This window comes from Chelonia mydas, chromosome 1, assembly GCF_015237465.2.
Source record: "Chelonia mydas isolate rCheMyd1 chromosome 1, rCheMyd1.pri.v2, whole genome shotgun sequence".
Taxonomy (NCBI): Eukaryota; Metazoa; Chordata; order Testudines; family Cheloniidae; genus Chelonia; species Chelonia mydas.
Window position 1 is genome coordinate 224,868,602 of NC_057849.1, and position 12,343 is coordinate 224,880,944.

The following is a 12,343-nucleotide window of genomic DNA, read 5'->3' on the forward strand; positions in this document are numbered from 1 at the left end:
GAAAATAAAACATAACTAATTCTGAATCAAAATGTTCTAGGCTACTTATGAGCTGTGTGGGTATTCATTTATTTATTGTACAAGAGATCTCTGTTCCCTTCATTTACTCCTCAAGCTGAAGAACAAAAATGCAACTAAATGGAATAGGGTAACATGGAATGATGGTCTTGTCATCCCTTCTGCTATTCAATGGAAAGTTTTGGATTATGTCCCTTTAACAATAGAAGGGATGGGGGAGAATGCATTCTGGGCACATGGGAATGGCTGTTGGATTCGGTCAACTGTGAATGAGAGCTGGATTTGGCCAGATGGAGAAAGGAAGTTTAGACTTGAAATTAGACGAAGGTTTCTAACCATCAGAGGAGTGAAGTTTTGGAATAGCCTTCCAAGGGAAGCAGTGGGGGCAAAAGACCTATCTGGCTCTAAGATTAAACTCGATAAGTTTATGGAGGACATGGTATGATGGGATAACATGATTTTGGCAATTAATTGATCTTTAAATATTCATGGTAAATAGGCCCAATGGCCTGTGATGGGATGTTAGATGGGATGGGATCTGAGTTACTACAGAAAATTCTTTCCTGGGTATCTGGCTGGTGAATCTTGCCCATATGCTCAGGGTTTAGCTGATTGCCATATTTGGGATCGGGAAGGAATTTTCCTCCAGGGCAAATTGGAAGAGGCCCTGGAGGTTTTTTGCCTTCCTCTGTAGCATGGGGCATGGGTCACTTGCTGGAGGATTCTCTGCTCCTTGAAGTCTTTAAACCACGATTTGAGGACTTCAATAGCTCAGACATAGGTGAGAGGTTTATCGCAGGAGTGGGTGGGTGAGATTCTGTGGCCTGCGTTCTGCAGGAGGTCGGACTAGATGATCGTAATGGTCCCTTCTGACCTTAGTATCTATGAATCTATGAGTACAAGAGTGAGGAAATCCTATTGTCAGCACCTGTGAGAAGGAAGGAGAACTGCCAGTGGGTGAAAGTTAACAGGAAGCTGATGTGATGAATCTGCTGAGTAGTCATAGGTCAGCACAGGGCAGGGTGGGGAATCTGACAAACTTAATCTGCCGCTGCTCTTCTTTGCCTGCTCTGGAGGGATGTAGGTTGCCAAGATTGGGAGGTTCTATGGCAGTTGATGAGGAGTGGGCCGGGGGTCTTTGGAGGAACACGATGGTTGGTGGCAGTGAAGATTGGAACCCAGCAGGGGCTAGAGTCTTTCGGCTGACTAGCTAAAGAGACTTAAGTGCTTGCCGGAGCCATTCTGCACCTGGTGTGCTACCAAAGGTCGGTGCTTCATGGCACTTCAACAACCTCCCAGGGGAGTATGAAGGCGCTGGGTAAAACATGTGAGGGAAGCAGCAGCAGGGAAGCAAAGGTGCAATGAAGAAAGGAAAGAGCGGGAGGAGAAAGGAAGGAACCAACAGAACTGCATAGAAAGTGGCAGAGAGAGAGAAACACAGCAATAGAGATCTGGCTGGAAAGATAAGTGAGCTCCTGTCCTAACCCAAGGTGAAGCTGAGGTGTTTGTTACAGGTGGGTTAGGAGGACAGCAATAACTATGGGCCAATCCTTTCCCCAGATAAATGGTGCAGAGGGGATGAAACGAACAAAAATCCTGCTCTCTTGGCACAGATTCTATGGAAAGGAGTGGAAGGGAAGGAAAGCATCACTCTCCCAGCATCACATGGAAGGGGCTCCGTGCACAACGAAAGCTCTGCAGGTTTAGGAAGGGAATGATTGAGAGTAAAGGGCCAGGACAAGAGACTGGGAGACAGTAAGAGCACATCTCATGAGGCAGCCATGATGCCAGAGGAGGCAACTTGGGCGGGGGCAACTCAAAGGACCAGACATCTACACAGATATCCCAGCCCCACAGATCTTGGGACTTCCCCAGGTCCAGAGTACCTTAAACCCCTGACCTATGTAGGACGGTGAGTTGTGAACTTCATGAATTGCAACACATGGAGTTTCCTGCTGAACTTTTTCCTGCAGGTTTTTCCATGGAAGGGATGAATTATCTGTATTTCTTATTTTCCAATAAGTAAATTATTTTCTCTAAAGCCCAATCCTTGAGGAAGATGACCTCACAGAAAGAGGAGGAGGAAAACTGTGTAGGTTGGAGATAAATAGGAAAGTTGGGGTCAAATGCTGAGGATTCTTGACTGGATCAGCTGACCTGAAGTCCCTCCATGTGCCTAGTGGGTCCACTGTCCTTCCTGCTAGAACAGCTGGTTCTTGTACACCTTTGCTTTTTCAAGGATGTTGATGTTTGACACTTTGTCTTGCCAGTGGACCTTTACACTAGAGCAAAGACAATACGTTAAAATTTTCAAGTTGTTTGATGTCTGTGGTAAACTGTCCGTGTTTCACACCTGTATAAAAGGGATGCTATCACTGCTGCATTGTATATCGTCGGTTTTGTTGACAGTTTGATGGTATGCTGCTTGAGTATCCCATGGCAGCCTTCTGAAGACCTGGCTTACCTTTCATATTCTATTTGATATTACTTGAGATGGTACTGTCAAGGTAATTAAAGGGACTGATGTTATTTAGGTTTGTACCATCGATGGCTCAGTGGTGGTAGTGGATAAAGCTGGCTGGAAGAGGACTTCAGTTTTTTCCACGCTGTTTAGTTGCTGCTGAGAACTATCAAGGGAAAGCTACAGATCACTTTTACTGTAACTTAGCATTTGTCTACACTGTGCTGCACCGTAGACTACAGAGGTCTGAACTGCATTCCAAAATGTACTCTAACTGCCCCCCTGGGGATGCTACTGTTTGAAACAGGACTCTGTTAATATGAACTAGGTATTGTGGCAAATTGCCGGCACTACGATGATGGGTCTCACGCTTTCTCTTCTTGGGTGGGGGTTCAGGGCACTGTTTCTTGCCCCGGAACTGGGGTATTAACTGCCCCACTAGTGTCCTAGAGGAGGGGAGTGGAGAGGGAGGGACCCGGGCCCGCCCTCTACTCTGGGTCCAGCCCAGGGGCCCTAGGGATAGCGGTAAACCACTAGAACTAGCAGTTCCTTCCCCTGGGCTACTTCCCTCTCCTGCCCTTCAGCTTGTGGGGCTTCCTGCCCTCCCTCTGCACAAACCAGGTGTCTCTTTACCTAGGGTCTTGGTCTTCGTAGCCCACCGCAGCACTTCTCCAAACTCTCCTCTGCTTCCCTCCAAACTGCTCTCTGCTCCAACACCAATCCACTGTTTCAACTCCTCCAAACTGCTCTTTGCTCCAACGCCAGTCCACTCTGCTTCAACTCCTCCAAACTGCTTTCTGCTCCATAGACTCATAGAATCATAGAATATCAGGGTTGGAAGGGACATCAGGAGGTCATCTAGTCCAACCCCCTGCTCAAAGCAGGACCGATCCCCAATTAAATCATCCCAGCCAGGGCTTTGTCAAGCCTGACCTTAAAAACTTCTAAGGAAGGAGATTCCACCACCTCCCTAGGAAACGCATTCCAGTGTTTCACCACCCTTCTAGTGAAAAAGTTTTTCCTAATATCCAACCTAAATCTCCCCCACTGCAACTTGAGACCATTGTCCTTGTCCTGTCATCCGCTACCACTGAGAATAGTCTAGATCCATCCTCTTTGGAACCCCCTTTCAGGTAGTTGAAAGCAGCTATCAAATCTCCCCTCATTCTTCTCTTCTGTAGACTAAACAATCCCAGTTCCTTCAGCCTCTCCTCGTAAGTCATGTGTTCCAGTCCTCTAATCATTTTTGTTGCCCTCCGCTGGACTCTTTCCAATTTTTCCACATCCTTCCTGTAGTGTGGGGCCCAAAACTGGACACAGTACTCCAGATGAGGCCTCACCAGTGTCGAATAGAGGGGAACGATCACGTCCCTCGATCTGCTGGCAATGCCCCTACTTATACATCCCAAAATGCCATTGGCCTTCTTGGCTAACACCAACACCAATCCACTCTGCTTCAACTCTTCCAAACTGCTCTCTGCTCCAACACCAATCCACGCTGCTTCAACTCCTCCTCCTGTCTGATTGAATCAGGGGTTTTTTATCATGTGACTGGCTTTAGGTGCTTTAATTGGCTTCAGGTGCTTAAATTAATCTATAGCAAACTTTCTCCTCTACAGGGAATAAGGCTCACTTCTAGTACTCTCCTGCTGCCCTCTGGCCTGGGCTTTCCTTACTTTTTGCCCCTGCTTTCAGCTTCCCCCCCGACCGGGCCAGATGCTCTCCCCCCTTCTTCCCCCTTTTCTTTTTTTTGTGTTTTTCTGCTGTTGCTTGAGTGCTGGTCGGCTGCCGGCTGGCTGTCAGCCCCCTCCCCCACATCCGCCCTCGGATGCTGCTACCGCTCCAGCTGAAACCCCCTGATGGGGGGGGGCCTGCTGACCCGCTCCCCGGAGGGGTGGAGTGGAGGGACCCAGCCCCCAGACCCAGCCGCTTGCTGTTTGTTTGTGGACCCGTATCTGGCCGAGAGAGACTCTTGTCATCTGTTCCGGCATTCCTGGAATGCTACAGCTGCAAAGAAAGCCCGGAAAAGAAAGGGAAAAAGCCATCTACCGGAGGAACACCGCCCGGGGAATCTACAAATCGCCGTGGAGGGGGCCTTAAGACTGAGTAACTTTTGAACTGTGCTCTCGTGTGCGGAGAGGCCTTGACTGTGTTTGTAGGGACATAGGGGGTGTGGCACGGAGCTGCCCCCCGAACCATCTGTGTCCTCCCAACCTCCACACTACTATCTTCACCACTGCCCCCCTCCACCGTCTTTGCTGGCTGTTTAACATCTGCCTCTGGACTCAGCTGCTTGCCCTGATTCCACCGTGTGGACCAGAAGCACCAGCCAACCAAACAGGGCTCTCTGTACAAGCATACGGTGGTTCATGTGCCCCCCCCCAAATTGTCCACCCCACAGCTTGTCCCTTTTTACCTGACCCCAACTCCTGTTAACCACCTGCCACCGCCCCTGCCCATTGCCTCCCCAGGCTCTAGGGGAGCCCCCCCGGCTGGCGGGAAAGGCCAGGGCAAGAAGAAGGGGAAGGGTCCCGCTAAAACCACCAGGCCCTCCATGGCAGGGGCCACCCCCACTGCTGCGGCCCCGCCACCGATCACGGCATCCTTCCCCGCTGCCTCCTCCACCAGCTCTGCGGGTGTTCCTCCCTCAGCCCCCAGGATGTATGCCCGGGCGGCGGCAGCCCCCCCCCGCCTGCCGCCTCGTCATCTCGCCTGCCCACCACCTCCGCCACCATCAATAGCGGCCGGGGCCCCTTTCCCACCATCACAAGGAAGCACGGTGTCCGATGCCTCCTGGTGCTCGCCTTGCCCCACGTGGAGACCTACGTGCGGGCGTTGGCGAGGGTGGTGGGGCCCTCGGCCATTGTGGCGGCTTCCAAAATGTATGGGAAGGTTCTCTTCTTCTTAGCATCGGAGGCTGCCGCCCAGGAAGCGGTGGATAAGGGCCAGGCAGTGGGGGGGTGTTTGTCCCCCTAGAGCCGCTAGAGGACCTGGGCATCCGCCTGGTCCTGACCTCTGTCGCTCCTTTTCTCCCCAATGCTGCCCTGTTACCCGCCCTTTCCACCCTGGGGAAACCTGTTTCTGTCATCAGCCCTCTCCCGTTGGGCTGCAAGGACCTCACCCTCTGTCACATCTTTTCCTTCCCCCGGCAAGTGCAGCTTCTACTGCCATCGGCGGCGCGTGACGGAGAGGCGCTCGAGGGGTCCTTCCTAGTCCCCCACCAGGGGGCCCGTTACCGGGTGTACTTCTCCACAGGGGAAGCCTGGTGCTACCTCTGCCGGGCGTCGGGGCATGTCCAGAGGGACTGCCCCTTAGCCCGGCAAGGAGGGGCACCTGGGATCCCCGAGACCCGGCAGGACATTGGCCCCGTCATTGCCGACGCCCCTGGCCGCCCGGTACCCGAACCCCCCCCCCCTCCTCTTCGGACCACCACTACTCCCGCTCAGGCCCATGGGGCACCTCCCCTACAACGCCCAGACAAGCGGGAGAGCCCCGCCCTCGCTGCTGACAATCTGGCTGGGCCTATGGAGGAGGGTGTGGCAGAGATACCACCAGGCATGGGAGACAGCCTGAACCAGGGAGAATCCTCCCTCCCTTATGCTGCCCCACCGTTCCCCCTCCAAGTCCCTGAGCCGTCGCCTCTACCCCCGACACGACCCCTGCTAACCAGCCCCCAGATGAAGCCATGGAGGGCCGGGCCCTAGTCCAGGGGAAGCGAGGCAAGCGGAAGGCTCGAGCTCCGCCTCATCAACCCGAAGTGGAGGCCCCCCAGAAGACCAGGAATGGGGGCACGGATGCTGAGCCTTCCGTTTTGCCCACGACTGCGTCCCATCCACCAGTGTCAGCCGGGAAAGTCGTGGCAGCACCGGAGGGTAGTGTCTCCCCTCCGAGACCCTCGAGGAAGCCCCTTCTGTCCTGACACTACCCGAAGCCCCCGTGAACCCCGCCGTCGTGGCGGGTGCCAATGGGGAGAACCCCGGGGCGGCGGAAAGTGTCTTCTCCTCCATGTTCGAGGAGATCGAGGCCCTAGATCTGACCCCGGTCGCCCAGGGGGAGGACGACCTTTTGCCAGCAAACCTCGATCTGGGCGACCTCACTCCACCCCTCTTTTCCCCCTGCTCCCTCACCCTAACTGCTGCTTCAGCTCCCACCTCCGAAGAGCCCCTGAACTCCTCCATCGACCCAGCCACTGATGGCACCCCGCTGACGACCATCGAGCCTGCTCAGGTGACAGCCGGCGCCACGCGGCCGGGACACGAGTCGCCAGGGGCACCTGCCGTTGGTGCGGAGCAAGTGACTTCCTTCCCGGGCGGGGGCCCTACAGAAGATAATCCATCTCCTGATGCTGTGGCTGCTAAATCCACCATAGAGCCCGCGCCTGGTGTCACTGAGAGCTCCCTCCCCACCCCCTTAACCCTCGAGCCTGATCGGGAGGCGCCACCATCCAGCTGCTTGCCTCCCGAAACCCAGAATCTTGCCTCTGCCCCTGCCCCTGCCCCTGACCCTACCCCATCCAGTTTACCTCCTGCAATGTGATCGCTGTCCCCGGGGCTGTCTCCTTCCCTTTTCCAACTGATGACCCCCAGGGAGTGGCCTTTGTGTTCTCCTGCCCCGACCCATTAGGGGCTGCTATTTTCCCTCCACCGCCCCCTATTGCCCAAGGGTTTGAGGCGGGCCTAGAAGCTCCAGCCCATCAGGCACCCCGTCGGGGGTCCGCAACCTGCTTGCCCGTTTTAGTGGGCCACGGGGCTGCACCAAGGGCCCCCCCAGGGGACAATCGGAAAACCGTAACCCCACCCCCCCATGAGCTGCGAGGAGCACTGCGGAAGTTTTTAGAAGATGCCCGTGGCTCCCGCAACAAGGTACAGCTTGCTCTCCAGCGATGGGGGGACTTTTCTCTAATCCTCCGGGCCACAAGGGTCCTCATGGGGGAAGGTAAAGGGACGGGGAAGCAGGATGCCGCAACCTACTGGCGGATCCGCGTCTTCCGTGAACAATTAGTCACCTACGGGATGGGTCAAGGACTGTTGCGCGGCCCGCTGCGGGATGCGAGCGTCCCTGCCAGTGAGGATCCCCCCCGGCCCTCCCCATGACACCCCTCACCATCGCAACGTTGAACACCTGGGGTTGTAGGATGGCTCTCCACAGGTCCCAGGTGCTCTCCTTCCTTCGGGAGGGAGGGTACTCTGTGGTTTTCCTGCAGGAGACCCATAAGGATCCGACCGCCGAAGACAGTTGGTGGCTGGAGTCGGGGGACAGGGTCTACTTTAGCCATTCCACGGTTCGACAGGCTGGAGTGGCGACCCTGTTCTCCCCCGACCTACAGCCCGAGGTGCTAGGGGTCACCAAGGCCGTGCCGAGTCGCCTGCTGCATCTCCGGGTCCGTATGGAGGGGCTCATGGTTAACCTTGTTAACGTCTATGCCCCGACATCGGGCCCAGAGCAGCTGCAATTCTATCAGCAGGTGTCCGCCTTCCTCGGCACCTTAGATTCTCACGTGGTTCTGGGAGGGGATTTTAATACCACCCTTGAGGAGCGGGACCACTCGGAGACCGAGCAGAGCCCAGCCGCCGAGAACACCCTCCGGGAGATAGTCAAACATCACTCCCTAGTGGATATCTGGCGTTACCACCACCCGGATGATGCTTCCACGTTCACCTTTGTCCGGGTGGAGGCTCATTGGTCGCGTCACTCCTGGTTGGACCGCATTTATCTATCACGCTTCCATCTCTCACGAGCCCACTCCTCCAGCATTTGGCTGGCCCCATTTTCTGACCATCACCTAGCCACCATGACAGCCTCCCTCTGTGTGGAGAGGCCGGGGCTGGCATTTTAACAACAGCGTGTTGGAGGATGAGGGCTTCATGACATCCTTCCGGGAATTCTGGCTGGCCTGGCGAGGGCAGCGATGTGTCTTTCCCTCGGCGTGGCGATGGTGGGACCTGGGGAAGGTGCGTGCCCAGCTTTTCTGCCGCAACTACACCCGGGGCACCAGTCGACGGAGAAATGCGGTGATAGAGCAGTTGGAACGGGAGGTCTTAGAGCTGGAGAGGCGTCTGGCTGCCAGCCCCGAGGATCCGCTCCTCTGCGGAGCGTGCTGGGAGAAGCGGGAGGAGCTCCGGGCCCTCGAGGACCATCGGGCCCGGGGCGCCTTTGTTCGATCCCACATCCGCCTCCTTCCTCCCGCTTCTTCTATGCCCTGGAGAAAATGAGGGGGGCCAAGAAACACGTCACCCGCCTCCTGGCAGAAGACGGCACCCCCCTCACGGAACCGGTGGAGATGTGCGGGAGGGCCTGAGCCTTCTACGCAAGTCTTTTCTCCCCGGATCCGACCGACCATAGCACTTGCAGAGTGCTCTGGGAGAAGCTCCCTACGGTCAGCGCGAGCGACCGAGACCGGCTAGAGTTGCCTCTCACTCTGGCCGAGTTCTCGGAAGCCCTCCATCGTATGCCCACTAATAAGTCTCCAGGCATGGACGGGCTGACCGTGGAGTTCTACCGCGTGTATTGGGACATCCTCGGCCCAGACCTAGTCACCGTCTGGGCCGAGTCTCTGCAGAGCGGGGTCCTCCCTCTTTCGTGCAGGCGAGCTGTGCTCGCCCTATTCCAAAGAAGGGGGACCTCCGCGATTTACGAAATCGGCGTCCCGTCTCGCTCCTCAGCGCAGACTACAAAATCGTAGCGAAAGCAATCTCGCTGCGGCTAGGGTCTGTGCTGGTGGACGTGATCCACCCAGACCAGACCTACACTGTCTCGGACCGCAGTATCTTTGATAACCTATTTCTGGTTCGGGATCTTTTGGAACTTGGGTGTAGAGACGGTCTGTCATTCGCCCTCCTGTCCCTAGATCAGGAGAAGGCGTTCGATAGGGTGGACCACGGGTACCTCCTGAGCACTCAGCAGGCGTTTGGCTTCGGACCCCAGTTTGTGGGTTTTCTCCGGGTGCTGTACGCTTCCGCAGAGTGTCTGGTTAAGCTCAACTGGACCCTGACCGAACCGGTCAGCTTCGGGCGAGGAGTACAGCAGGGGTGCCCCCTCTCGGGCCAGCTGTACGCTCTGGCGATCGAGCCCTTCCTCTGTCTCCTCCGTGGGAGGTTGACAGGGTTGGTGCTGCGGGAGCCGGAGCTGCGGCTGGTCCTGTCGGCGTACGCCGATGACGTGCTCCTCGTGGTCCAGGACCCGGGTGACTTGGCGCGGGTGGAGACTTGCCAGGCCATCTATTCGGCAGCCTCCTCCGCCCGGGTCAACTGGGTCAAGAGCTCTGGCTTTGCGGTAGGAGACTGGTGGCAGGCGAGCTTCCTCCCACCCGCGCTTCAGACGATTCGGTGGAGCGCGGGTCCACTGCTCTACCTAGGCGTTTACCTTTCTGCCATGCACCCTTCTCTGCCGGAGAACTGGCAAAATTTAGAGGGCGGGGTGATAGAACAGCTCCGGAAATGGACGGGACTACTCCAATGTCTCTCCCTCCGAGGGAGAGCGCTGGTGCTTAATCAACTAGTCCTGTCCATGCTCTGGTACCGGCTCAACATCCTGGTCCCAGCCCCGGGTTTCCTGACCAACCTCCGGACATCGATTCTGGGGTTCTTTTGGTCAGGAACGCACTGGGCCCCTGTAGGAGTTCTTCATCTACTCCTGAAGGAAGGAGGACAGGGCCTGAAGTGTCTGCACACTCAGGTCCGCGTCTTCCACCTCCAGGCCCTACAGAGGCTCCTCTGTGGTGCAGGCAGTTCGGCGTGGAGCATACTGGCGCACGCCATCCTGCGCCGCATCCGAGGGCTCTGATCTGACCGGCAGCTCTTTTATCTCCATCTGGGAGGTCTTCCGTGAGACCTCTCCGGGCTGCCGGTCTTCTACCAGGACCTCCTCCAGACTTGGAAACTGTTTTCAATGACCAGGTCCATGGCGGCCGCAGAGGGGGTAGATCTCCTCGCGGAGCCCCTGCTACACAACCCCCAGCTCCGTGTGCAGGTGGCGGAGTCCCGCTCGGTGCACCAGAGCTTGATCCTGACAGAAGTCACGAGAGTCGGAGACCTCCTGGACTACGACCGGGGAGACCGGCTGGATCCCCGGTGCATGGGGCTCTCCAGACCTCGTACCCCCTGGCGCGTACTTCAGGAGGTGAAGGCCGCTTTGCCGCCCGCTGCTCGAGCTTACCTCGACTGGGTCCTGCTCGAGGGCCCCACCCACCCTCTACCCCCGACCTTTTAATTGGACCCTTGCCCCGTAGACCCAATCGACCCCCTCACCCCTTTACTGCGAACCGGCTGCATGAACTGCAGCTGGTATGCTTCCAAACCATGCCAAGGAAACATCTATACACGCTCGTGCTCCACACCCTTCACGCCCTCACCCTAGTGTCCCACCCCGACCCAAAGTGGCGAGACCTTCTGCCACCTTTGGAGGGTGAGCAGCCCCGGTGGGCCAGCCTATATTCCACCTTGGTTCCGAGGCCCGTCGGGGACATCAGTTGGCGGCTCCTTCACGGAGCTGTGAGCACGGGCACGTATTTGGCGTGGTTCACCCCCATCTCAGATACTTGTCCCTTTTGCGGTGTGAGGGAAACCCTGGTGCACATATATTTGGAGTGCGCCAGGCTGCAGCCCCTGTTCCGGCTCCTCACAAATCTTCTATTATGTTTTTGTTGCATTTTTCCCCTCACCTTTTTATTTATGCACTCCCCATCTGTGGCCTCAGAAAGTCGCGGGATCTCCTAGTTAACCTTCTCCTGGCCCTGGCTAAAATGGTCATCTATAAAACCAGAGAGAAGAGGTTGGCCGATGGAGTTTCCTGTGACTGTGGGGCCGTTTTCCGATCCTCAGTCCATTCATGTATCCGGGCGGAGTTCCTCTGGGCGGCGTCCACCGACTCCCTTGATGCTTTTGAGGAGCGGTGGGTGCTGTCCGAGGTTCTCTGCTCGGTGTCCCCGTCCGGTTCCCTTTGTTTGACCCTTTGATTGGGGGAGAGAGTAAGGGGCCCCAGCCATTGCTGCTGCGGATACCACCACCTTAGAGGGGTCCTTTCACACGTGGGTGCACGACCCCCCCCCCCCCCCCGGATTGTCCACCCCACAGCCTGCCCCTCTTGTTAGGTGCTTTCAAAGGAGGGAATTGTTGGTGACACTGGGCGTGGCGCCAGGTAACTCGAGGGGGTGGCAGACCTTGAGAGTTGATGAAGCCCCCTCGCTCTGGGCCACCAGGTAACTTGGAAGGGTGGAAGACCACGAGAATCGAGGAAGCCCCCCGCCCTGGGCCCAGGCAAGCTTGAACACTTCCCTCCCCTGAAGCTAATGAGAAAACAGTTGTGATTGGTTGCTGTGTTACACATTGCATATGCTGTTGTTTTTGTTTTGTAAGTGTGTTATGCAAATAAAAACACCTTTTTTTTGCTTCCAAAAAAAAAATCCACTCTCCTGCTGCCCTCTGGCCATGCTGTTTCACAGTACCTTTTTAGTTCACACTAGCAGCACCACATAGGGCAGTTACTCCATTTTGGTGCACTGTGCAATTCACACACCCATAGTCTGCATTGCAGCATAGTGTCGACATACGCTTACTACAGCACAGTCATCTGCAGAAAGGGCTTCATATGTGAGTTCCTCAAGGACTTTTGTCTGGTAGAAAGCTTTTGGAGATTGAAGAGTTTTCCATCAGTTCTGTACTTTATATAGATGCTCTTCTGAAAGTTGACAATTGTGTAATTCAGAATGGCTGTGAAGAAGAAACCAAAGAGGACCGGTGCCAGAATGTAGCTTTGTTTTGAGAAGCAACCATCTGAGAGTACTTGACCATGTCTTCATGGAATTGATGTACGATATTAACGAATTATGTGGGACAGCCAAACTTTTATAGAATTTTTCAGAGGCCA